This window comes from Sabethes cyaneus, chromosome 2, assembly GCF_943734655.1.
Source record: "Sabethes cyaneus chromosome 2, idSabCyanKW18_F2, whole genome shotgun sequence".
In the NCBI taxonomy this organism is placed as follows: domain Eukaryota; kingdom Metazoa; phylum Arthropoda; class Insecta; order Diptera; family Culicidae; genus Sabethes; species Sabethes cyaneus.
In genome coordinates, this window is record NC_071354.1 from 204,870,089 (window position 1) to 204,895,143 (window position 25,055).

Below are 25,055 nucleotides of genomic sequence, written 5' to 3' on the forward strand. Positions count from 1 at the left end.
CTTCCAACGCGTTCAAAGTCTTGTCACTTGCGTTGGGCATATTTTGTGACAGTAAGATGTTCGGATTTATATTATGTAATTAGATATTTTTATCCCTATTAAAAATGAATTACGAACGTAATAAACAGAAGCTAATATTTGCTACTTATTTACATACATGCATACGTACATATAGTAAAACAATTAAAAAGCTCAACAAACGTGGCACATTTTCGCTTCATAGCCAGGTAAGTCTCCAATATCCCACGCCACGCCGCAACAAAAGCACCTGACATTTAACGAGCGTGCTCCGAAAATTAGTACCGTGGTAATTTTTTATCAACAATCGGCGCGAGCCATAAATCGTCACCAAACGAGACGTAGGTACCTACACGTTGCGTATGTTTGGCTCACCGTTGCCGTTGGTTCGTTCGACAAGAGTTATAAATAGGTATATGCCCAATTTGAAACGGAGGTCGTCAACTGACCGAAGATGCCCAGTTCGGTATGAGTGTGTATTTCTTTTTTTTTTTTGTTTATTTTTTGATTTTTGATCTTTTACGGGACGGCTTTACGATATTGCAAGCAATCAGATAATGGAAATCTGAAATCAACAGTCATAAATCATGTCTCAGAGTTAGTAACTAGTAACTTAAAATGTTAGAATTCAAAATTTAGGAGGTGTAACTCAGTGTTCAGCCAAGAACTTATAATCAAAAACCTTGAGATCGGTAAGCAGTACCTCAGAGATCAACGTACAGTGCTCTGAAATTAGAGCTCAAACTTTAGACTTCAAAACATGGAACTCGGTATTCGGAAGATAGAACTCACAACAGTAATGATTTAAGAACTGATTCAATAGCCCAAAAAGGAGGGTTTCCAACTAAATAATCACAATTTGATACCCAGAACTCTGCCTCTTTCATAGTGATATGCCCATCAGCAATATGTTTTTCGATATAAAATTATTACAATTATCATAATCAATAGTTTTTGAGTTATACATACCATTTAAATTTTAGTCTTGAGTCATAATGGTCAGCTGACCTGTGAAAAAAGAATGGCTTCCTTCACTGAGGACAGGTTGAAAGTTTATTTGCAGTTCAAACCTAGTTGGGAGTGTATTTTCACACCAACGCAACTGGCAAAAAGAATCTTTAAATGAAAGAAATTTTTTGTCATGATTAAATTCCACTATCAATGTTATTCAGAACAGATTCCTATTTCACTTACAACTTGCAGGTTTCATCAATGTCTGTTTTCGCATGCTCATGAAAACTTCAATGAAAAAAGAACCATGTAAATCTTTACTCGGTTCCGAGTCATTGCAGATTAGAAGGACACGAAAAAACCGATTCCTTAGCTAGGCAGGGTTCAACCACCGACTTTATCGCGGTCTAGAACCGGTCTGCGGAGTATTGCCAAGAGCACTTAAATTTGAACTATAGGGCATGGGCACGCAATATAATAGAGGAAAACTGGAAAATCTGGTCTGATTATACAATCAGACGGTAAAAAAGCCTATCATCGATTAGTCAAAAAACTAAGTATAATAATAGGACTATTTACCAGTCGTTGCCCGAGGAAAAAACCATCGCGAAAGTATTCGTCAGCTGATGGACAATGAAATTTGCCAACTCTGCGGATTCGAAAGCGTAACGGTGCAACATCTGCTCTGTCCGTGCAGTGCACTAAATCTTCGAAGACAAAAAACTTCTGGTAAAGAAACAATGGAGCCTTTTGCAAAAGAATAGTTTTATCTTTCGTATTTACGGCGCTATGCGATTGCTGCCAAACATTGGTAGCCAAATGAGCGCTTTTTTGCTACCAACGGGGTAGCAGCCCCATAGCGCCGTGAATACAAAAGATAGAACTAAACATTCTTCAACAATAATGTAGAGAAAACTTAACTTTACAATTTTCTTTTACACTACTTTTTCGAATTCTATTTCGTTGACGCGCTGCAGTCAAAAGAGCATCTTCTGAGCAAAAAACTGAAAATAAAGCCTGTTCATTGTGAATTTGATTTGAATAATTTTAGAGTTACGTTGGGTATGCGATTAATAATTTGTTAAAATTATGCTGTTACAAATTAAAATGAATATAAATAAATTTAAAATATTAGAGAGAATATATACATTAGGGACAAAATCAGAATAAAATAAGCATTCCGAGTGATTAAAAAGAGGTCAAAATTAGGGAAGACAAAACAGCTCACTGTGCTTAACGAAAGACAAACATAACTGCACCAAAACCTAGAGGGCGAATGTTAAACGCATAAATAGAGTTCTTACTTATTTACTTATGTTTTCATGTCCGCCGGTCCCGCAGAACAAAGGGATGAAATCAGAGATCTCCACCGCTGACGGTTACCCGCCATGGCTTTTACTTGTCGCCAGGATAGGTTCTCGTCTACAGCCCGGATGTCGTTGGCTAAGCTCCGTCGCCATGAGCCTCTGGGTCTGCCTCTTCTACGCTGTCCTTGTGGATTCCAGTCGAGTGCTTCTCTGCAAACCTCGTTCGCTCCTTTCCTCAAGGTGTATCCGATCCACTTCCACCTACGTTCACGAATTTCTGTGGCTATCGGCCGTTGATGGCACCGACGATGGAGTTCCTCATTGGATATCCAATTATCAGCCCACCAGGCACGAATGATGCATCGCAGGCATCGGTTAACGAATACCTGCAGTTTTTGCGTTGTCTCCGCTGAGGCGCACCACGTTTCGCAGGCATACAGCAGTACAGATTTAACGTTTGAATTAAAGATTTGGGTTTTCGTACGTAGAGTGATCTGGTTTGAGCGCCTAATGTTTCGCAGATCTGCAAAGGCACCCCTGGCTTTCCTGATCCGTGTGGCTATATCAGTCTTGGTACCACCATCGAGCGTTGTCTGGCTACCAAGATATTGAAAGGCGTCTATCTGCTCAACTTGTTGTCCCGCTACTGTGAAGTTGGTGCAATTGTCATTGTTCACTACCATAGACTTAGTTTTCGCTACATTGACTGTGAGACCTGCTGCCTGGGAGCTCTCGGAGAGGTCATCTAACTTGCTCCGCATATCGTTTCGGCGTTGTGCGAGCAAGACAATGTCGTCGGCTAGGTCGCGGTCATTTAGCTGCTCCATCTTTAGAGGATTCCAAGGCAATCCTCGATTTGGTCTACTGTCAATTGCTCCAACTAATATCTCATCCATAACGATGAGAAACAGAAGCGCTAATAAAATGCAGCCCTGTCTCACGCCAGCAGTAACCCTTAAGGGGTCGGACAAGACGCCGTCGTTCAAAACCTTGCACGAGAACGCCTCGTGCTGAGCCTCGATGAGATGGACTAGCTTATATGGAACTCCTCTACGCCTAAGTCCTGGAATTCGTTGACTACTCCAATATAATGCGGAGCGTTGTGATATGGTTTACACATGATCGGGCAGCATGGAATCCAGCTTGCTGCCGCCAGATACTAACGTAGAAGATCGACCTGGATCCGGTTGAGGGTTACCTTACAGAGTACTTTGAGAGTAATACAGAGCAACGTGATACCACGCCAGTTACCGCATTCAGTTAGGTCTCCTTTCTTAGGGACTTTGACCAATATGCCCTGCATCCAGTCCACCGGAAAAGTTGCGGTTTCCCAAATATTGCTGAAAAGCTGATACACCATCTGAGCTGACAAAGATGGGTCAGCTTTGAGCATTTCGGCTGAAATGCAATCTATCCCTGGCGCTCTATTGGATTTCATACTCTTGATGGCTGTTACAATTTCATCCAGCGATGGCGCCGCGATTAATTCGACGAACTGTAGGTGTCATACGCTGCTGGTTTTGTTGGTTCTGATATTTGAAACACGGAAGAGTTGTTCAACATCTTCAGTCCATCGCTTAAGCTGTTCTGTACGGTCAGTCAATAGCTGACCAGCTCTGTCCTTTAGCGGCATCTTTGTATTGATCCTAGCACCACTACGGCGGCGAGAAATATCGTACAACAAACAGATATCACCACTGGCGACGGCGGTTTCTCCTTATTCGGTTTGGGAGTTAGTCCAGGCTCTATTGTCCCGCCTACAAGCACGTTTAACAGCTCTATCCAGTTCGGCGTATCGTAGACGGGCAGGGGGCAGCTGTCTTAGCCGATCTGGTCCGCGCTCGATCAATGCCGGCTTTTGCCTCTCTCCGCTCGTCAATCTTCCTCCAAGTTTCATCCGAAATCCACTCCCTCCGTCCGCTGCGCGCTTTGCCGAAAGTTTCGTCACTGGTCGTGATGAAGGCGTTTTTGATGCCGGTCCATTGCTCTTCGACGGTTCCACCAGGTGGCAACCCCGAGGCTCGGGTTTCAAGTTGTTCAAGTTGTTCGACAAAGGTTTTTTTCACCTCAGGATTCTTCAATCGGCGGACATCGTAGCGGAAGCCAACTTTCTCCTCCCGTCGTTGGACACGTGCGACGCGCAAACGTATTTCAGCGATAACAAGATGATGGTCGGATGCCATAACGGCGCTACGTTTGTTGCGTCTATCAAGAAGGCTTCTTCGCCATTTTCGGCTGATGTAGATGTGGTCGATTTCGTTTTCTGTTCGGCCGTCGTGGGAGACCCACGTGACTTTATGTACTGGTCTATGGGGGAAGAGCGATCCATCAATGACCATGTTGTTATTACCATAGAATTCTGTAAACAGCTCCCCGTTTTCATTCATTTCTCCTAGGCCATGGCGTCCCATGACGCGTTCAAGGTCCGCGTTGTTTGAGCCAATCTTCGCGTTGAAGTCGCCCATGTGGACTTGGATGTCCCCCTTAGGGATTTTCTCAACCACGCTGTTTAGCTGGCTGCAAAAACTCTCTTTCTCCTGCAGGTCGGCAGCATCTGTTGGCGCATAGCACTGGATTGCCGTAAGGTTCCTAATCCGTGTTCTGAATCTGGCAACGATTATTCGTTCATTTATCGGTTCCCACTTCATCAGGGCCGCATGTGCCCCTGGGCTCAGTAGGAATCCAACTCCTCTTTCTCGAGTAGCAATTTAATCTCGTATGCCAGAGTAGAGCAAGACTTGCCCGGATGATGTCCTGTGTTCGCCAGTACCCGGCCAGCGGACCTCACTCAGCCCCAGGATTTAAAGCTTCAGACGGCTAACTCCTCTTGCAAGTTGAACCAGCTTGCCCTGCTGGACAAGGGTCAGTATATTCCATGTTCCGATTCGTGTTCGTGTTTTCATGCTAAAGGTCGTTGCCAATAATTCAAAGAGATTTCTTCTTTCATTTTCATTAATTTTTTGTGTTCCGGTACAGTAGGCTGTTAACCTAAGGTCCTTATTCCGCTGATGGGGCTGCCATTTTAATGTGGGCGGGAGCCACTGTGCCCCCTTTCCTGTTAGCGTACGACAACCGAGGTTGCGTGCCCCCGCCGGCACCTCGTGGAGGTAGGAATATGTGTTAATGGACAGAGGTTATGGAATGCACATGTTCACCCTTTGCCAGCCACCCTGCACAGTGCAAGATGAATATCTCTTAACAAATTCGGAATCGTAAATAAAACCTAATAAAGCGCGCACAAGTTAATATTCCATCGTTTATAATGATAGTAGCTGACAAACATACAATTTTAAGCACAAAGTTGTATAGCTGTATGAAGTAGTCGGTTCTTATCCTATAAAAATACCTATATAAGTATATCGCTTAAAATTATTCTTTAGTGCGTATATCGCCTCCAAAATGGTACGGATAAGCGGATTTTGCGCGTCGAATACGATTTTGTTGGATACATACCGGTACATAATTCTCATTTGTAACCTTAAAATACATATGAAAATGCAGGCTGGGTGACAATTTGAAGGGTTAATTTCTTTTGGCACAAAATCAACGTCATTAGCTACATACCGTTCAAGCACCACTTTAAAGTAGTGACAGCTAGGCAAACCAGGCCAGAATTAAATGACAAAATTCGTTTCTTCAAGCATTCTTCTATCAAATTGATGTCATTGATGAGGAAGTGATGAAAGGCTCAGTCTTCATTAGCAATAACATATGCATTAAAAGCTGAGCTGAGCGAATTTTCATGCCACGCTTCCAGTTTATTTGCATGCAACAGCCATAGCAAAAAGTTAAACAATTACGCTCGATGCTTTGTTCGTACTGTCAGCTTCACCCCGTAATAAAAAAGTTGGATATGGTGTGGATTGGATTGGACTGGATTAGCGGATATCGTATCCGCTGAATAAATCCAATCTGGCAAAAAATCATTCCCCGCGATTCCCCGCGTTGAACGGAAATCTGGTTCCGGCCACCCGATAGTGCTGCACAACCGTAACGTGCATCGGAAGCAGAAGATCGAGAACAAGGTGGTCTCATAGTTCCGCGCCTTGGGCCGGGAGGTCGGAGCAACCGGTTAAACAGTGAAGTACTGGGCCAAAATGGACATTTTTTTTGCGAAAGCGTCAGTCAATGCTGGTTATGTTTGAGAAGCATGCAATCATCCAGAAAACGGCTTACGGTACTGGTGAAAAACATTTTTCCGACGAAGCACAATGTCGCGTTCATAATGGGTGACGAAAAGTACTTGACGTTGAGCGGCAGCGACTGGCAGAGGACCGAGTACTTTACGTCCCCCACCAAGAAAATAAGCGCTGGCGTCTAGAAAATCGTTCCAAAGAAGATCCTTCGGTGGCTGATGATCAGCGAGAAGAGAATGTTCAAGCCACTGTTGTTTTTTCGGAGTTTACGGTGAACAAGGAGATACGAGGATACAGTACGAAGTATCTACCGGATGTTGCCGTCTTCATCAATAAGTATCACGCAAAGAACGAGCAAGCCTTTTGGCCGGCTCTGGCAGTTTGTCTATCATGACAAGAGATCACTAGAGGAGATGAAACGGCTGAAGATAAGCGTTGTACTGACGATCACCAACTCTCCGAACGTTTCCCAACAGCTACCAATCAAAAATGTTTAAGCGAAGCTCAAACGGAGCATTTACTCCAATAATTTTGTGACCAGAATCGAGAAGGAGCTGACCATCAAGGCCACAAAAGAGTTGAATAATATACCGACGTATATCTTTTGATTGGCCACCAAGAAGGTTCCAGTGAACCGCCGTAAAGTCACCTGACATGGTGTCAAAGCATTTTTATAGAAGGCTTAATGCCACAATGTCACGCTGCGGCACTGCTTATACTTACTTGGCCCATCGCCACGTCCGGTTGTAATGTACAATTTTCAACCGGGAAGTTGCTTGAAATCCTTTTTCACGTAGGTTTCGTTGTCCATTAAAATATATCCGTTGAATTTCGTCAAAACTTGCTCTTACAAACACCTAGCACGCTTCCTTGCTACCAAATTCTGCTTCAAAAGCCGATTCGGATGTTTACTGGCACTGTAAGACCTATAGTCTTCTCGAGCGAAGATATTCCGCGTGGTTTGATAGTTGGCATCGTACCTTCTAGCCATAACGTGGATGGAGATGCTAGTATTGGACTTAACGCACCTCAACATCTCCTCCCTCAGCTTCCGGTTACTATTCTGGTTTTCTTAAAAATTCGTTGCCGCCTTTTCACACCAAGGTTCTCCTTTTAAACTTTTAGAACAATACGCACTGTTGATTTTGGCATTTTTTAAAATTTTCGCCAACTTTTATCTAGACCACCACTCTGGAATTTCTAGGTGTTTGTGCCAGATTTTTTTACGCCGTTCGGGTTCCATTCTGTACTGCTGCACAACGTACGTACAACGGCACCTACGCTATATTTGTTTTTCAGTGTTTAAAAAGTGCTAACATTCTATACCAGTAAGCCCTATTATGTGTATGCCACATAATAATAACATAACATGCTATTCTTTTATTCGATAAAAGAAGGTAAAACAGATATCCTCCAGATAGGAACTTCCCTTTGATCAGCTAAGAGCTAAGAAGAAAACTAATTGCGTCCAGTGGTCGCTGTCAAACTGGGGAAATGCGTATTCATAAGACTTCCAACGTTCGTTTTCGTTCGTTTTTTATTTATTAACGGAGACTTTAAATCATAAGATTCATTCGTCTCCGGACTTCCAACGTTTCCCTAGTAGTGAGTGAGACTAACTAACAGTGAGACTACCATCGTCTTTTTTCGTTTGCCCTAGGCCACTGTTATGGTCCTTGAGCTCCGTCTTGGATGTGATCCTAGACATCTCTGTAGAGTTTACACTCAGTATTTGCCTGAGTGCTAACTTCCCTGTTTTCACCGGTTATCCGATTTCTACTGAAATACGTATCCCGGATGGTACCACGAGGTAGTAGAGATAGGATTTGCTGGATGAGAGGCTTAGGACCCCCGTGAGGTCCATTTTATAGCCGTAAATACTTTTGAAGTGAGCCGTGAAGTAAAACGGCGGATAGCGGCTGCCAACAGGTCCTTCTGCGAATTACGTAGCCAGCTGAGATCCAGTAGCTTGCAAACCAGTACAAAACTCGCACTCTATACCATGCTAATTCTCCTGGTGGTACTTTACGGTCACGAAGCGTGAACTTTGAAAGAGAGCGACCAACGAGCTCTTGACGTTTTTCAGTGTAAGTTCCTGCGATCAATTCTTGGCGTAAAATTAGAAAATTGAGTAAAGCGCAGGCGCATGAACCGCCAAATTTATCAAGTAGCTAAACAAATATGCGGATATTGTGAAGTGAATAAAACATGGTAGGCTACAGTGGGCTGGCCACGTAGCATGGATGCTGGATGAGAAACCAGCGAAAACAATTTTCAGAAGAGAACTCGACAGGGGCCGTTGATTTCGAGGCAAACCCCGTACCCCTTGGATGAGGGTTGTTGACGAAGATGCTAGAACAGCGGGTGCTGGAGGCGACTGGAGAGTGGCAGCCCAAAACCAAGAAGCATGGGGAAGACTCCTAAAGTCCTAAAATGTTATGACTTCCTAAATGTAACAAATCTAACACCAGTGATAATGCATTGGAGAGATCCTTGATAAAGACTTTAAAAGTATGGTCAAAACGTCGGAGAAAATTTAAAAATTGTCCTGATTTAATATAACTGAAAACCGGTTCAAATAAAATAATAAAAATCTAATGGTGTTTTCATACTATCCCTAGAATTGGATAAGACGCGAAGCGGAAAAAGTGGAAAATTAGATAAGCGAGGATAATTGAAACAACACTTAACAGCTTCGTATATCGTCACATTTACCAAGCTAAGGCAGCAAGTTATAATGGGTAAAAATTGGCTCTAAAAATTCGCTGTCGATTAATATATTTACCGTATAAATATTTCCTCTTGTTAAAAATAGGCACAAAACAATTATTTTTCATGTTTTACTGGTTTTCGTAAGCTTAGAGTTAAATTATTTTTTTTCGCGTGTAACGACAGATTATGAAATGACGAACTAGAACAGGTCAATGGTTTACTACTTAATATCATGAATGTATGAAAGTATGCAGCGAACTATTACAGCAAAACAAGTTTTCCTAGCAATGCACCTTGACAAAAGAAATTGTACCCACTTAACGATTGGTCGCGTTTGCTAGCTCGTGCATAAAGGGTACAGATTATATGTTATCAAAGCCGTCAAGGCACTCAAAAAGTGCTAAATTTAGAATCTAAACAGAGAATTCCATTAGAAATAAAAAAAACTCCCAATTTTCATGAATAATTTAACATATTTTGAGCGCGGCTCTGTAGTATCTTTGTAATAAAGGGTCAACACGGAATTGGTGGATAAGCAACATCACTTGCACATAGCAAGGATGCTTGAGAATCTTTTTGCAAGAGCTAAATCGCATGGATCAATCGCTGAGTAAACCTTCTCAGGCCCAGCGCAGAGTGACCCCAAAGATGGTGAGTAAAAGAGGCCGCTCGTCATCCACCTTGTGTTGTTAACTGGGTGAAGGTTAACCTTAGGAAGTTAATAACTTTACTTTCCCAGTCAAATAATTGCGCTGCTGGTTCCTTCTGCCGCTCGATATAATTGTTTTTATAATTATTTATTATAATTTAATGGTGTAAAATTTTAAATTACCTATCCACCTCTTTGGATATTTATTGCCTTTGGGTATGTTGGACAATCTATTATATTTCAATATATGTGCTGATATTAAGATATTAAGATATATACTGTCTGTATAGTCTCGCCCGTCGGTACGAGAGTTCTTATCTCATAAACTATTATTGGCTTTTTATATTATTAACTTTACGGTGTTTTCTTTTATCATTTCATTTGTATTTGGAATTTGTGTCATTAACCATATTTCTTAACCTTTCTTAACCTTTGAAGTTAAATAAAAAAACAGAAATTTATGTCATATATAATTAGTGTAATCATTAGCTTCTTTTTATCTATCGCTCACAGTTAATTTTATATCCGCTGTTGTTCATCATTGCATTACTTTTCTTTACGGTTTCCTTGGAGAATTATATTATGGTTTATGTGACCCGCGCGCTCAAGAGTTGTCAGTTGGAAAATAGGTATGGTTGTTAAAGCTCACACTGAGCACCAGAGGCTCAAAAGTCTTTGCTTAAGCTGCTATCATTTTATTGTTTACTCGAAAACCACAATGACCCTCACCGTTTAATGACATCTTAATGCTTTTCTAACACGCTAGCTTAAATTGGTGTCAACAACAATTGGTCTGGAACTTGCGAATAAAGCATGCATCGAAGACATTCGTCCGGCTTGCATACTGGCAAAAGCCGACATTGACGAAATCTGCATTGAGAAACGGTGGTCGCCTGCATGGTTGGGCTTGGTGTATTGAAATAATGCAGAAAAGTTCAGCAAGAAGCAACGTTTCCTGGTCAAGGTCGTGCGAATGGCGAATTTCACGAATAACTAAAATAATTTTCACAACTGACTTTTCGCGCCTTTCGTCACTGCACTCGGGACAATCACTGCTGCAAAACCAAGCATCTGACCTCCACCCGACAATCGGAATCGATAGAGTCGAGTTGACTGACTATGTTAGGACTTTCTCTAAATTGAAGGTCCTTTTTGCTGCGGAACACCGTCACGCAAATTTCAACAAAATGTTTCTTAGAAATGAAATTTGTTAAAAACATGTTAAGGAAAATAACAGTCAAATAACAACTCATTTAACTTATTTGAAACAAATAAAATAAATAAAATTTTTAAAATTTGTGACCCAATGAAAATTATGGCATAAGAAATTGAAATTAGAATACACGAGCGAGCTTGATCGCTGGCGCTGGTGAATTTCGAATCACATCAACAATCTTTGCAAATAAATGTAAATTAGCTTGAAGTTGAAGGCTGTCGAATGTAGTGTACACGCGCTGGTCAAAAATCATTGCAACAATGACCTTGTAACCGGCAACCCGATCCCCCAACATTCAGAAGACCTATTCTAATACATAGGCAGCTTCTTCTTACAGATGACCGAGTGACAGTAAATTAATTCTTGCAACGCGACTTCGTTGAGTTCCATCTTGGTCCATTCGTTTGGCACAAAATTCCTCTAGGCAAGCGGCTGCTGGACCAAACCAACTCAACGCTAACGTTGACAGCTTGGAACGCGCGGAACGCACATTTGCCAGTGGCCAACAAGAGGGAGAGAGCTTTAACGAGGGATTCTTCGTCTGGTGCCTGCGTGCCAAATCGAAGCAAAAAAAAAGCGACGACCATCACATTCAGGTGATGGACGATTGTGTGCTTTCGTGTTTCGGACGGCGATAATTTCGTCGTTCAAATTTCAAGATCAACTGATGCAACCGCAACGGAGCCATCGCCGCACCGTACCGTCGTCCGTATCATCATCATCATCATCATCATCCTCATCATCGGTACCATTTTAAACCTCTTCGGGCAGGATCTTGATCATGAATAGGTTTGACCGGTATGGCTTAATGAGGAGCTAGGTTTTTTTTCTCCCCTGCATCTTTTGCACAGCATCTAGTAGTTGTTTTGCCGTTGACATTTAAATAGGGCTCAAATAGGAGATTCACTGGCTCATGGCATGGGTTCGTATGGAAAAACCGACAAGTTGACGACGAGATAAATCGCGGAACATGTCTCTAAGGCTGCTACCATCAAAGAAGAAGAAAGATTGATCGTAAAGAATTGAAACTGCGTGAACGATTCGGTTTCCGCATTCTAATATGATACTGGTTGATTCATGGTGGCAAATGTAGATTTGATGGAACTTTTTTTTCTGTTTAAATGCCGCGAATCATCGCGGTGTGACTGTCAACGGATGACAAATAATGTATCTATTTGTAAAGAAAAAAAAATTATTTTGTCAGTAAAGATTTGTTGTCTATCAAATGAATACTAATAAAGTTTCCTTATATGGAAACCTTCAGTTAATAACAAAAGTTCACAGGTTTAGATGTTGCGAAATCTATCCTGATTTATTCTCAACATTCAACGTACTACAATGCATGATTTGTCAATTTCTGGCATCGGCGAGGATATGACTATCATTTTCATCAATGCTTAACTATTTGACAAATTTTGCTTAAAGATGTTAGCACTCTTTTTTTAACTACCTTTATTTGGATAGATGATTTTTCTCATGTTTAATTATTCATACTTTTATTCTGGGAAAAAATTTGTAACAGATTAACTGAAAGGAAAAAGAATTAGGTTGGTACAGTAGCGTGTCCAGACATAAACAAAAGTTGGGGCACCCGATCTTTCAGAAGAATGTCGTGGTTGAAAACTCCGGACTTTCGGGTGCACTTGGATTTTAAAACAAAATTGAAATTGGATTAGGAATTATTTGACATTTAAAATTAGGATCGAAATTGAAATTCAAATTTTACCAAAAATTGTACTTGAAATCAGAGTTTAAATTTACTTAAAATTAGAATTAATTTACACTTGAATTAGCCTTAGAATCGGACTTAAAATTGCACTTTACATTGGACATTAAATTAGACTTGAATTTGGACATGAACACAAAATTAGACACGGTGTTTTACTTGAAATTAGGATTAGTACATATTTCGTCTCATTCTTTCGTACGTTTTACCTATATTCTGTTTCCTTTTTTGTCAGATCTGTTTTTAACGTTTTGTTGCAATTTTGCTTCCTTTCTGTATCGTTTTCTTGGTTTCTCTCATTTTTCTTTTTTATCCTTCTGTTTTTCCTCTTTTTTCACGTTTTATTTTTACTGTCTCGTGTATGCTGTTTCATTGAATCTTTTTTCTTCGTTTATTTTTCCATTTTTGCCATTTTTTTTCTAGTTTTCACCCAGGTTTTGTAATTTTTTCCCATTTTCCATCTTATCTCTTCCGTTTTTCCTTGTTTCGTTTAGTTTCTTATTTGTTCTCTTTCTAACACCTACTTCTCATTTTTCGTCCCCGTCTGTTCGGTTTTCCCTCCTTCAGATGTCTCGTTTATTCTTCTCTTCTGTCACGTTTATTTTGTTAATAGCTCTCTCTGTTCCCTTTGCTTTTTTTATCTTTTTCATATCTCTTTGTTCGCTTTTTCCTCCCCAACTTTACTTTTTTCTTTGGTCCGTTATTTCAGTTTCTTTACTTCCCGTTTGGCCCCACTTTTCCATTCTATTACCATTCACATTTTATCCTCCTTCTCTCTCTCTCTCTCTCTCTCTCTCTCTCTCGCGCTCTCTCGCTCCGCTTTTTTTCTTTTCCGGTTCCGTCTCTGGATTTTTCTTTTTTCGTGTTTTTTCTTCCGTTTGTCCTTCATTACAGATCCCGGCTTTCTATCTTGGTTTACTATCTTCTATTTTCATTGTCATTTTCTGTCCCGTTTCGACTTTTTCCTTGTTTCGGTCCCAGTATTCGTCTTTTTCGCTTTTCTATTTCTAGTTTTTCTTTTTCGTCTGTTACGTTACGTTACTCTTCCGTACCGTTTTCGTCTATTTTTTCCCATTTCAAGCTCATTTTCAGTCTTGTTTTTCGTGTTATGTCCCGTTAACTCCATTTCTATTTTGTTTGTTTTCGCCTGTTCTGTTCTTCCTCTTATTATGCTCTGCTTCTTTTCCCTTTCTTTCACGATATGATGTTCATGTTGATGGTGACAAACGAGGTAAGTTTGTCTCCTGGTGTCATTTTTTCCTCTGCATTTTCTTCTGTTTCCAAGCCATTGGGTTTCGTTTTTTGTTTCATTTCTTTCGTTTTTTTGTCAAGCATGTCCTAATTATCTATCTGGTCTTTTATTTTTCTACTTTATTTATCCGTTCTTCCTCCTTACCTGTCTAGTCTCTTTTATGATTTATTTCCCGTTTAGTTCTTTTCGCGTTTTTCCCTTTTTTCGCTCCTGTTCCCTTCCATTGTGTCACGATTTTTCTCTCTTATGTTTCGTCACATAAATTTTTTTTTTAAATACTTTTGTCTTGTTTTCTTGCGTTGCTTAACATTTTCGGTTAGCCAAAAATGTCTGAAAAACTCGGTTTTCCTGAATATTTACTTAATTCCGAAATTCTTATCTCACCAAGCAAAATGAATGAAAACTGGCATGCAAAAAAGATAAACGAAAGAAAATGAATTGGGACATAAAAAGAGTAAAGAGTAAGTGGAAATGTAGACAACGGGAGAAAAAAAGGGTAAACGATGCAAAAATTGGAGAGATTGGACAACAACAGTCGAATACCGTTATCATCATCATCATCGTCAAAGCAGGCGAATAACAAAAGAAAAAATAAGAAAAATGCGAGAAAAACCATCAATAAAACGTAGAGAACAAAAAGAAAATAAGGACAAATAATTAAAAAGCGCGCTAGAAAAGGAGGAAAACAGAAGGAGTAAATATGGGAGCAGGAAAATGCAATACAGAAAAGCGATGAAATGAAAACAGAAGACAAAAGGGATAAAACAGAACAGAAAAACAAAACGTGATGGAAAAGGTGGAATCTAGGACATGATAATAAAAAGAACGGAACATACGAAAACAAAAACAGGATAGAAAAGCATTGGCGTAACTAGGGGGGGGGGGGGCTAGGGGGGGCTAAGCCCCCCCTAGAAGACATACAGCCCCCCCTAGAAAATTTAAGCTGGATTTTTAAATTTAAGAAAAAACTATAGTTAGATAACTTTACATAATAAAAACCTAAGAGTAATTTTATATGCATCACAACTTAAAGTTCCTATGCATCAATGTACATTTAATCTTAATATGCCAAAGTAATAAAATGGTCGAAAAAATGCCGGGGGCTATAGCCCCCCCTAGAAGTGAGCGCTAGTTCCGCCAATGTAGAAAAGCAAAAAAAACGAAAATAGCAATTGGAAAAAAGGAAACAGTTGAAGCGAGACTGGACATGACAAACAACGAGACAGGAAAATTGGGACCTGTAATAGAGGAAAAAGGGAGAAAAAAACGAAAAATGAAATAGGAAAATGATGAGATAGGTCAGGAAAATAAGCAACAAGGAACAGAGAAAAATGAAACAGCGGAAGCTAAAAAGATGAACGAGAGAGAAAGAGAGAGAAATCAAGACAAGAAACATACGGAACAGAAAACATGGGAAACCAAAGGGAAAAAGAAAAATAGTTGAGAGATAAAAGAAAACAGATAGAGGAAAACAGGAAATGAGGAAAACAGTTAAAAGGAGGCAAACGGAATATAGAAGGAGAAAGATTGTGCTAAAAACGGAGTACAGTAGACTCTCGGAAAAGTTAACTCTATAAAAAGTTAAATGTTCAGAAAAGTTAAGCGAATATCAGCTCTCATGCAACGCACTAAAAAGTTAATTTTTACCTTAACTTTTCTGAGAGTTTGAATTTATTGGTTGTCCAAGCGTTCGTACACACACGTGTGTTTACCTTCTGTCTTTATTTCGCATTTTTCGGTTTATTGTCGCCTTTCCACAGTCATACAGAGTCATACAGAGTCGCATCATAACTGGGATTAAATTGAACTCTTGTACCGGATAGTTGCAACAATAGCGTATTGAACTATTTGCTAGTTATACATAGTTACTTCAGGATTATTGATAACATACTGGAAAAGCGCAAACTCAGATTGAATTTTAAATGCAAAAGAAGGATCAGCAAGAAACTAAAAATAAGCGCGAACATTATCAAAACGTAGTCGCAGACTATACGAAAAAAACAAAAGCAAACTACTGTAACCGACTATTTTAAACTGAAAGGAACTAAGTATTATTTCATAAAGATCTTGCTACATATTTCTTTTGATTACAATTTCAAAATACATAAAAATGTGTATCCTATATCCTGGAGTGCATTTTTCGTTTTTGTATTTATCATTTTCAATGATTTTTATGACTACTCGGAAAAGTTAATATTTCGGAAAAGTTAATCGACCCAAGAAAACAGAAAAAACGGGCTAAGGGAAAAAGTAAAACGATAGAGAAAAAGATGCAAAATGGGAAATAAAAAATTAAAACCAGAGAGGAAAAGGAAACAAGTGATCCAAAAACAAAACAAAACGCTATAGAAAAGACGGAACAGCGGAGTATCAAAAAGAGGGAAAGCGGAGCAGTCGAAAACGCAAAACTACCAGGAAAAGGGATAAAAAGAGTTGGTAAAATAGGAAAACTGGAAGTGAAAAAAAGCAAGATAGAAAAGAGAAAAGACGGAAAACAAAAAAATAACAAAACAAAAGATGTACTTTAAACATGACTTAAAATAAGAAAAAATGGCACAGGAAACGAACAAAAACGGGACAACTAAACAAAAAACACGCGACAGAAAACAATAAAAAAGAACCAGAATAAAGTGAGATCGAAAACCAAGAAAACGGTACAAAAAAGGAGAAAAACGAAACAAAAAGTGCTTAGAAATCCCATATTCAATTTGCGCAACTATTTGTTCATTATTTTCTGTTCTGTTCATTATTTGCTGTCTCTAGTACAGATGAATGAGTGAACTCAGTATTGCCAGCCTGAAACCAACGTTGCGAGAGAATAGCTTGCGTTCATGTTCCTGTTGTTCTTCACATTAATTCATTCTGGACAATGATGAATGGAATCAAATGTGAATCATTCATTCATTCACTACCGACAAACGGAAAACAAACGTTTATTGTACGTAAACATTGCTCCAAAGTTTTAATTAATTTCCTTCATCCAGAACTAAACATAGTTTTAATATGTCACTTAAGAGTAAGAAAATTGACTGACAGGTTAGTCGAGCAACCATTCAACATCCCAATCATGAATGGATTGTTTTGAAGGGTAAAAACTGAGAAAGACAAACACTGTCAGCAGTTCAGTAGTCATGTCCATGGGCTGACAGATAAAAGAAAACTACCGGGGGTAAAATTATATGCTCTACATGAATTTCATATTCGCCTTCATACAGGGCTGTCAATTTTTTCGAGTACTGACACAAATTCCAGTCCTAATTTCAAGTAAAACTTCGTGTCAAATTAGTACAAATACAAGTCTTATTTAACGTTCAATGTCAAACTCAATTTCAAGTTCAATTGTATGTATGAACGATTTTAAGCCCAAATCTAATTTAATTTCAGTTTTAGGTGGTTCAGTTATAAGTCAAATTGAATTAATTCAAATTAGACTTGAAAATGGAATTCAAATAGTTCCATGTATATTCTCTAGTTCAATTTAAGTTCAATATAGGACACCATACGAATAGTTGCTTTTCAAGAGATGGGACTTTTCTAGTGGTAGTAAAATCAAAATTTCTCACTTATCTATGTTTCCCTACCTGAAAAACAATCACTAATCATATTTTATTTGTGGTATAGTTACTCTGTTATATAATTTTCATGACATCTGCCTAGTTTTGATAATAAAACAATCTTTTCCTATACCTCTCCATAGCATCTTACTACCATTCATCCGAGAGCCCGGAAAAGTTATTTGAATCCGTACGAGAGCCAGGAGCTGAACATGTTTGCGTCATTTCAATTCGAAAAAAAATAAATTTCGCAACATGAACGCAATAAATAAAAACAATGTTTACCAACTATTTATTGGTTCAGGTGTCAAACGTTATATTGCGATTAGCGATAAACACAAAAGAAACTGTGATGCATTAGAGATTAGAGGGTAATGTTGCTGCTATGAGTAAATTTATTGTCGCGCAAAATTGAGCTGTTTCCGATATGTGCAATATGCGTTACAAAGTAAGGATATCTGTTGTATTCAACAGGGAAACATTGATAGTTTCAAGCATACTCTCACGCATGGCGCATGATGAAACCCTTGCGCCAGCTTATTATCATAAACTCCAATTTCTAGTTTAATATGAAGTAAAGTTTCAAGCCCAAATTAGTCCATATTCAAGTCTTAAACAACTCGGTAAAATTTGCCGAGATCCGGACAGTCGAACGAACGGTAAAAATTTCGGTGGTGCAAATCGACGTTTACGGCTATTTAAAAACGTTTGGTATCATAAAAAAATTTACCTAACGTTCGACTGTTCAGATTTCGGCAAAATTTTACCGAATTCGGTGCTGTTTTTTGAAGTGTGAACGTTAAATCCGATTTTAAGTCCAATTTTAGCTCTAATTTCTAGTCTAGTTCCAGTTCGAAGTCTAATTTGTAGTACCATTACATCTTTGAATTTAAATCGAGTGGCATCCGCTGGTCCGGAGTATTCATTCCCAAAGTCGGTTTTGGAATTTGGGAGTTCTATGGAGAGCAATTAAAATTAGACATGAAATCGGACGTCCCAGCTAGCATTTTCATATGTATATAAACGTTAAAAATCAGCATTACGTACAAATATGCATGCTAACAAATCGTATTTGATGTGCAAAACAGGCATATCCGTGCTATATTGGAGGCGATATACGTGGTGAGAAATAATTATACGCATTTCATCTATACAAGTATTTATATTCGATAATATTTGATTAAGCGCCATTCGCTCCATACTGCTGTATGATTCTGTGCTGAAAATCGTATGTGTGTCAGTTATTGTCCTTATATTCGATTGAAAATCAACTTAGGCGCACTTTATTAAGCTTTAGTAACAATTTCGATTTTGTTAAGAGTAATTTACGATAAAATTGGATTGAAATTGTATTTGACATTGTATTTGAAGTCTAAACTTAAAATTAGACTTGAAATCAGTATTAAATTGGGCATGAAATTAGAATTGAATTTAAAACTTAATTCATAACTAGACTTTAAAGTGAACTTTAAACAGGAACTATTTTTACGCAGCTGATTTGTTTTTCGAAAAAATAGTGGTAGATTCAATTAAAAACTGCGGTCTACCAGGTAACAGAATTTATTTTGTTTTATAGTAAATTTTAAGGAGAAGGTGGGGCGCATTCCCCAGTGGGGTCCCTACCTGGTCACGTCACTGGATTGCTATATTGAAAAGTTCAGACTAATAACCCGTTTGGCTTATTTGCATGTTGAAATTATGGATATTTATCCATTCATCAAACTCAATCAGATTTTAATTTATATTTCCCCAGTTATTGTCATATATCTTTTATTCATATCATCATCTTGTTTTCGGCCAAGATAAATAATCAATAAAACCTATCATTATCACTTATCTACACTCTTTATACAACCGGCCAAATCACCTCCGCCGCCATAACGCATTAATTGATGACGGCTGTGACGTGATTTTTACGATGGCGATCAAACGAAAAGATGCGTTCGGCATCGTCATGGTTGTCTCACGCAAGACCACCTGGTTGTTTGTGCTTGCTTGTGCTGGCTGGCTGGCTTGGCCTTGAAATGGCATCCCTGCTGCGTACCGGTTAAGAGACCCAAAGTCAATTTGGGTATTCCTCTTTGAAACCCTTCGGGGACGAAGCGACGGTACTGCTCTGCTCAGGCTCGGATCAATATGGTAGTATTTCGGTGCGTACTACAAGCACGAACGTGCTTACCACTCAAGCGTCACGCGATTTACTAGGTGTTAGGGTGGCCCTTACGCTAGATGACAACCAGTATGGCGTGCTATAATTCAATGTCATCAATAATCGAAGGGTGTTTGATCTCTTCTCCGGTATTGAATGCAAAAAAAATCATTGAGAATAGATTAATTCGTTCAGTTCATTCGGTTCATCCTTATAACGCGCCTTTAAATCAAAAGATAAACGAATCTTCCACCTGATACACGTGCCTGTTAAGCTCATAAGCTTGGTTCGTGGAACACGTGACGGTTTCGCGCCTAAACAAGTACGGAAGGTGTGACGAAAGTCCTAAAAATTACCATCATACAAATGTTTACAATGACCTACCCACTCCTCGCCGTATTTCCTCCCCATTCCACCGCTGAACAAATAAAGGCATTTTGTCAGCAGCACCGACGGACGGCAATCAACCTGAACACGCCTAGTCCCAATTGTACTCCTCGGTTTGTTGGTCAGCTGCTGGCTGTTGAACTGGGGAGCGTCCGCGAGCAGCAGCAGCAGCAACAGTGGTAAGGCCGGTGAAGGTCATTTATCACACATCATTTCAAGATTCATCCAATAGACAGCAGCAGCAGCAACAGCGGCAACGGCAACGACAACAATAATAACAGCTCGGAAGCGGCTGAAATGGTGCCCATTTCTATGCCGGTCTTCGATCTTCGGCTCGACAGTGCGTACCGCCTAGTTCGATGTTGCGAAACAAACGCATCGCAGCTGGTGCCAATGAGGAAAACCTTTGCCTTAACTAAAGCGATTAGACTGTTCACCATATTCCGTTCCTAATGTATTACTATTTCGAAACTGTATTTTCGACAAAACAACCCACAAGTTGACATCGGTGAGGATGATCGGTGAATTACCATAACCATTCGACCGAGAGGAACTGTTTCAGAAACGGTACCTTGAACTATGCTTTCCTTTATTCGGTTGAATTTATTGACAATCGCTGACCTGTCTGGTTTTGGAAGTACACGGAGTAGTAAAAATTTAAAACCCTATTAACCTTCAATAGAATTATCAGATAAAAAAATCTGCGAGAATACTAGTAAAGGTCATTATTATACTTTATACTGAAGTTTTTAAAGCGTCTTAGTTGAATACGAAACCTGAAATTAAATAAAAAAGAAAAATTTTCCAATTAGGAGGAATTAGTAATGAATTTTGCAATATTTTGCTCCTTTTCTACAACGTTTTAATTATACTCTATGTATATTGAAAAATTGTTCATTGTTACTGTGAATAAAAATTAAACTATTATTCGACATTACTTTAATTTTACTATATTTATTACAGTCCTTAAGTATCCGATAGTTTTCTTTTATTTTTGCTTTATTTTTTAATTATTCATCCGACTAATGTCTTAGTGAATTTTCGAAAAAAAAGTCTAGAAGGCATAAAATTCCTTTTTTCCTGTATGAACTCATCACTGCGACCAGTATCGTTGATCTATTGTGAAATCGCCCGGGTGTTTGGTGTATGACCCGCACTGCATTTCTTTGCTTTAATCGCTATTGAGTGAGCGATATGCTTATTGAATTTTATGAGTTTTACCCTTCCTTCAATGCTTTCTCTACTTTACCCACCGCGTTCTACATGATAGCGCTGTCCCCAATTATAGCTATCCCTGGTACAGCTAACCAGTGCATTTAACTATAAGAGTCTCATTTTTGCACTGTCAATAGGCCTTATCGGGATAATATAGAATTCAGCATGAAGGAAGGGTGATGAGGGGCCTGAGAAAAAACTCATGTTAAAGTCACTTTGACATCGAATGGCCTGATTCTACTAAGATTCGAACCCACGACCATTCGCTAGTCAAAGCACACTCGGTAACCTTGCAGCCGCAGAGTTCCTGTAAAACCCCTTTATTTTGGTATTGAATAACATTGAAAACCAACTTACAATTAACAATCAATATTAAAAGTAATTTAAATAAATAACTATTTTATTTTAAATAAGAAAGTTGCAATAATCAGGACAATAATTACCCTGAAGAATTATTCTTCTTATCTATCTATACCTATAAAGAAGGATTTCTGTCTGTCTGTCTGTCTGTCCGTATGTTCCTTATAGAATCAAAAACTACTGAACCAATCGGCGTGAAAATTTGCATGTAGAGTTTTTGGGGCCAGGAAAGGTTTTAGTGACGGTTAGAGACCCCTCCCCCCACTAAGAGGGGGGGGGGCTCCCATACAAATGAAACACAAATTTCTGCATAACTCGAGAACTAATCAAGCAAATAGAACAAAATTTGGCATGTGGGTGTTTTTGGTGACAAGAATTTATTCTATGGTAAACTGGGATTCCTCCCCACTTTAGAAGGGGAATTATGACTCCTCTCCCCTTTAAGAGGGGGGGTGGGGGTTTCTTACAAATGAAATACAAATTTCCTCATAACTCGAGAACTAATCAAGCAAATGGAACCAAATTTGGCATGTGAAGGTTTCCGAGGGCAAGAATATTTTCTATGGTGAATTAGGACCCCTCCCAATTTTAAGAGGAGGGGCTCCTATACAAACGAAATACAAATTTCGTCGAAATACAAATAACTCGAGAACTAATCAAGCAAATGGAACCCAATTCAGCACGTGGGTGTTTTTGGAGACAAAATTTTTTTCTATGATGAATTGGGACCCCTCCCCACTTTAGGAGGGGGGGTTCCCATACAAATGAAATACAAATTTCCTCATAACTCGAGAACTAATCAAGCAAGTGAAACAAAATTTGGCATGTGAAAGTTTTCGAGGGCAAGAATATTTTCTATGGTGAATTAGGACCCCTCCATAGTTTAAGAGGGGGGGGGCTTCTATACAAACAAAATATAAATTTCCTCATAACTCGAGAACTAAGCAAGCAAATAGAACCAAATTTGGCATGTGGATGTTTTTGGAGCAACCATTTTTCCTATGATGAATTAGGACCGCTTTTCTTTTTAGGAGGGGGGGGGCTCTCATGCAAACGAAATACAAATTTCCTCATAACTCTAGAACTAATCAAGCAAATGGAACCAAATTTAGCATGTGGGTGTTTTTGTAGGCAAGAACATTTTCTATGGTGAATTAGAACCCCTTTCCACTTTAGGAGAGGGGGCTCCTATTCAAATGAAAAACAAATTTTCTCATAACTCGAGAAATAATCAAGCAAATGGAACTAAATTTGACATGTAAGTGGTTTTGGAGGCAAGATTTTTTTCTATGGTGAATTGAGTCCCCTCTTCTCTTTAGAAAGCGAGTTATGACCCATCTTCCCTTTAAGAGGGTGGGCTTCCATACAAATGAAAATGTCCTCTTATCTCGAGAACTAATCAAGCAAATGGAACCAAATTTGGCACGTGGGTGTTTTCGGAGACAACATTTTTTTCTATGATGAATTGGGATCCTTCCCCACTTTAGGAGGGGGGGCTCCCATACAAATGAAATACAAATTTCCTTATAATTTGAGTACTAATCAAGCAAATGGAACCAAATTTGGCATGTGGGAGATTTTGGAGTCTTAAATTTATTTTATGATAGAGACCTCTCACTCCTGTGGTAGGGGGATATGGACTCTCATACAAATAAAACAGAAATTTTTGCGAAACTCAAGAACTAATCGAACTCGAGAAGTTCGAGACTCTTCCATAAATCATTAGTCAATAACAAGACCACAAAAACTATCTATAGTAACACTAGATCATTCAGGACGAGACGGCCGCGAGTGTTGCCGGTGACCCGCCGTCGGAAGCGCCGCCCACTTTGGGGAGGCAACTCCCCGCAGAAATCACTACTGTCTAGGTTTATTTGTTTTCCTAGGTCTACCTGGGTTTCCTGGACCGAGCGACAGCGAATAAGGAGAGGATCGCGAAATGGTACTTTTCACAAAAAAGTTATCCGTGAAATGGTGCATTCCGCTTAAGGTTTTTCGCAAAATGATATTCAGCGAAATGTTGTACAATCATGGCGAATATTACTATCCGCTTTCTGGCTATGCACTGAGGGGACAGGGGAGTTGTTTTCTACTTTACTGTGAGGAAAAATTGCAAATTTGTATAGTAAACTACCCATTCCTGGTAACAAATAAGCATGAACATAAGCAGCAAATCAGCGTATCTGGCATTTTATACTGCACGCTTTTATGTATTTCTTTTTGACTGCATAGGTGTTGTAAATTGGCATCCAAAATTGTATTCAAATTCTTCGTGTCGGTAATTAGCTGTAAATTAGCATTGTCAGCACTATAAGAAGGTTATTAGTAAAGTAGCTGTATATTTTGCCAAAATAGCATTTAAGTAGCATTTGATGCGACTTAAATGCTTATTGGCCTACATTTCAATAGCATTGGTGATGCTTATTCGTTACCTGGGAAGCTTTCATAGTTACGTAACTGCCAAAATGAATCATCTAAGGTTGAACTCCTCAGAAACTAGCAAAACTGGAGATTGTGACAAAGATCATCCGAGATTCATGATTTATGTACAACACAGGTTAATTTGTGGCAATACGATATATAAATACCTATATAAAAATGAATTTCTGTCTGTCTGTATGTTCCTTATAGAATCGAAAACTACTGAACCAATTGGCATGAAAATTCTCATTAATGGTTTTTTTGGGCCGGGAAAGGCTTTTATGATTGTTAGAGAGGGGGGGTGGTGCTCCGATACAAATGAAACACAAATTTCTGCTTAACTCGAGAAGTAATCAAGCAATTGGAACCAAATTTGGCACGATGGGGTTTTTGGATGTAAGAATTTTTTCTATGGCGACTTAGCACCCGTCGCCTCTTTAAGAGGGGGGGGGGGGGGGGTCTCGTACAAATGAAATACAAATTTCTTCATAACCTGAGAACTAATTTAGCATGTGGGGATTTTAGGAGGCAGCAATTTTTTCTATGATGAATTATGACCCCTCCTCTTTTAAGGGGGGGGCTGCCTTATAAATGAGAGACAAATTTCCTCATATCTCAAGAACTTATCAAGCAAATGGTACCAAATTTGGCATGTTGGGATTTTAGGAGGCATGAATTTTTCTATAACAAATCTATGATAATTTCTATGACCACTTTCCACTTTAAGAGGGGAGGGGGGGGGGGGCTCCCGTACAAATGAAATACAAAGTTCCTCATAACTCGAGAACTAATCAAGCATCTGGAATCAAATTTAGCATTTGGGGGATTTTGAAGGCATGAATTTATTTTATGATGGTTTGAGACCCCTCAACCGTGTGGTAGGGGGATAAAGACTCTCATACAAATAAAACAGAATTTTGGCGTTACTCAAAAACTAATCGAGTTCGAGAAATTTTGAACTCTTCCATAAAACCCAACAGTCAATAACAAGACAACCAAAAA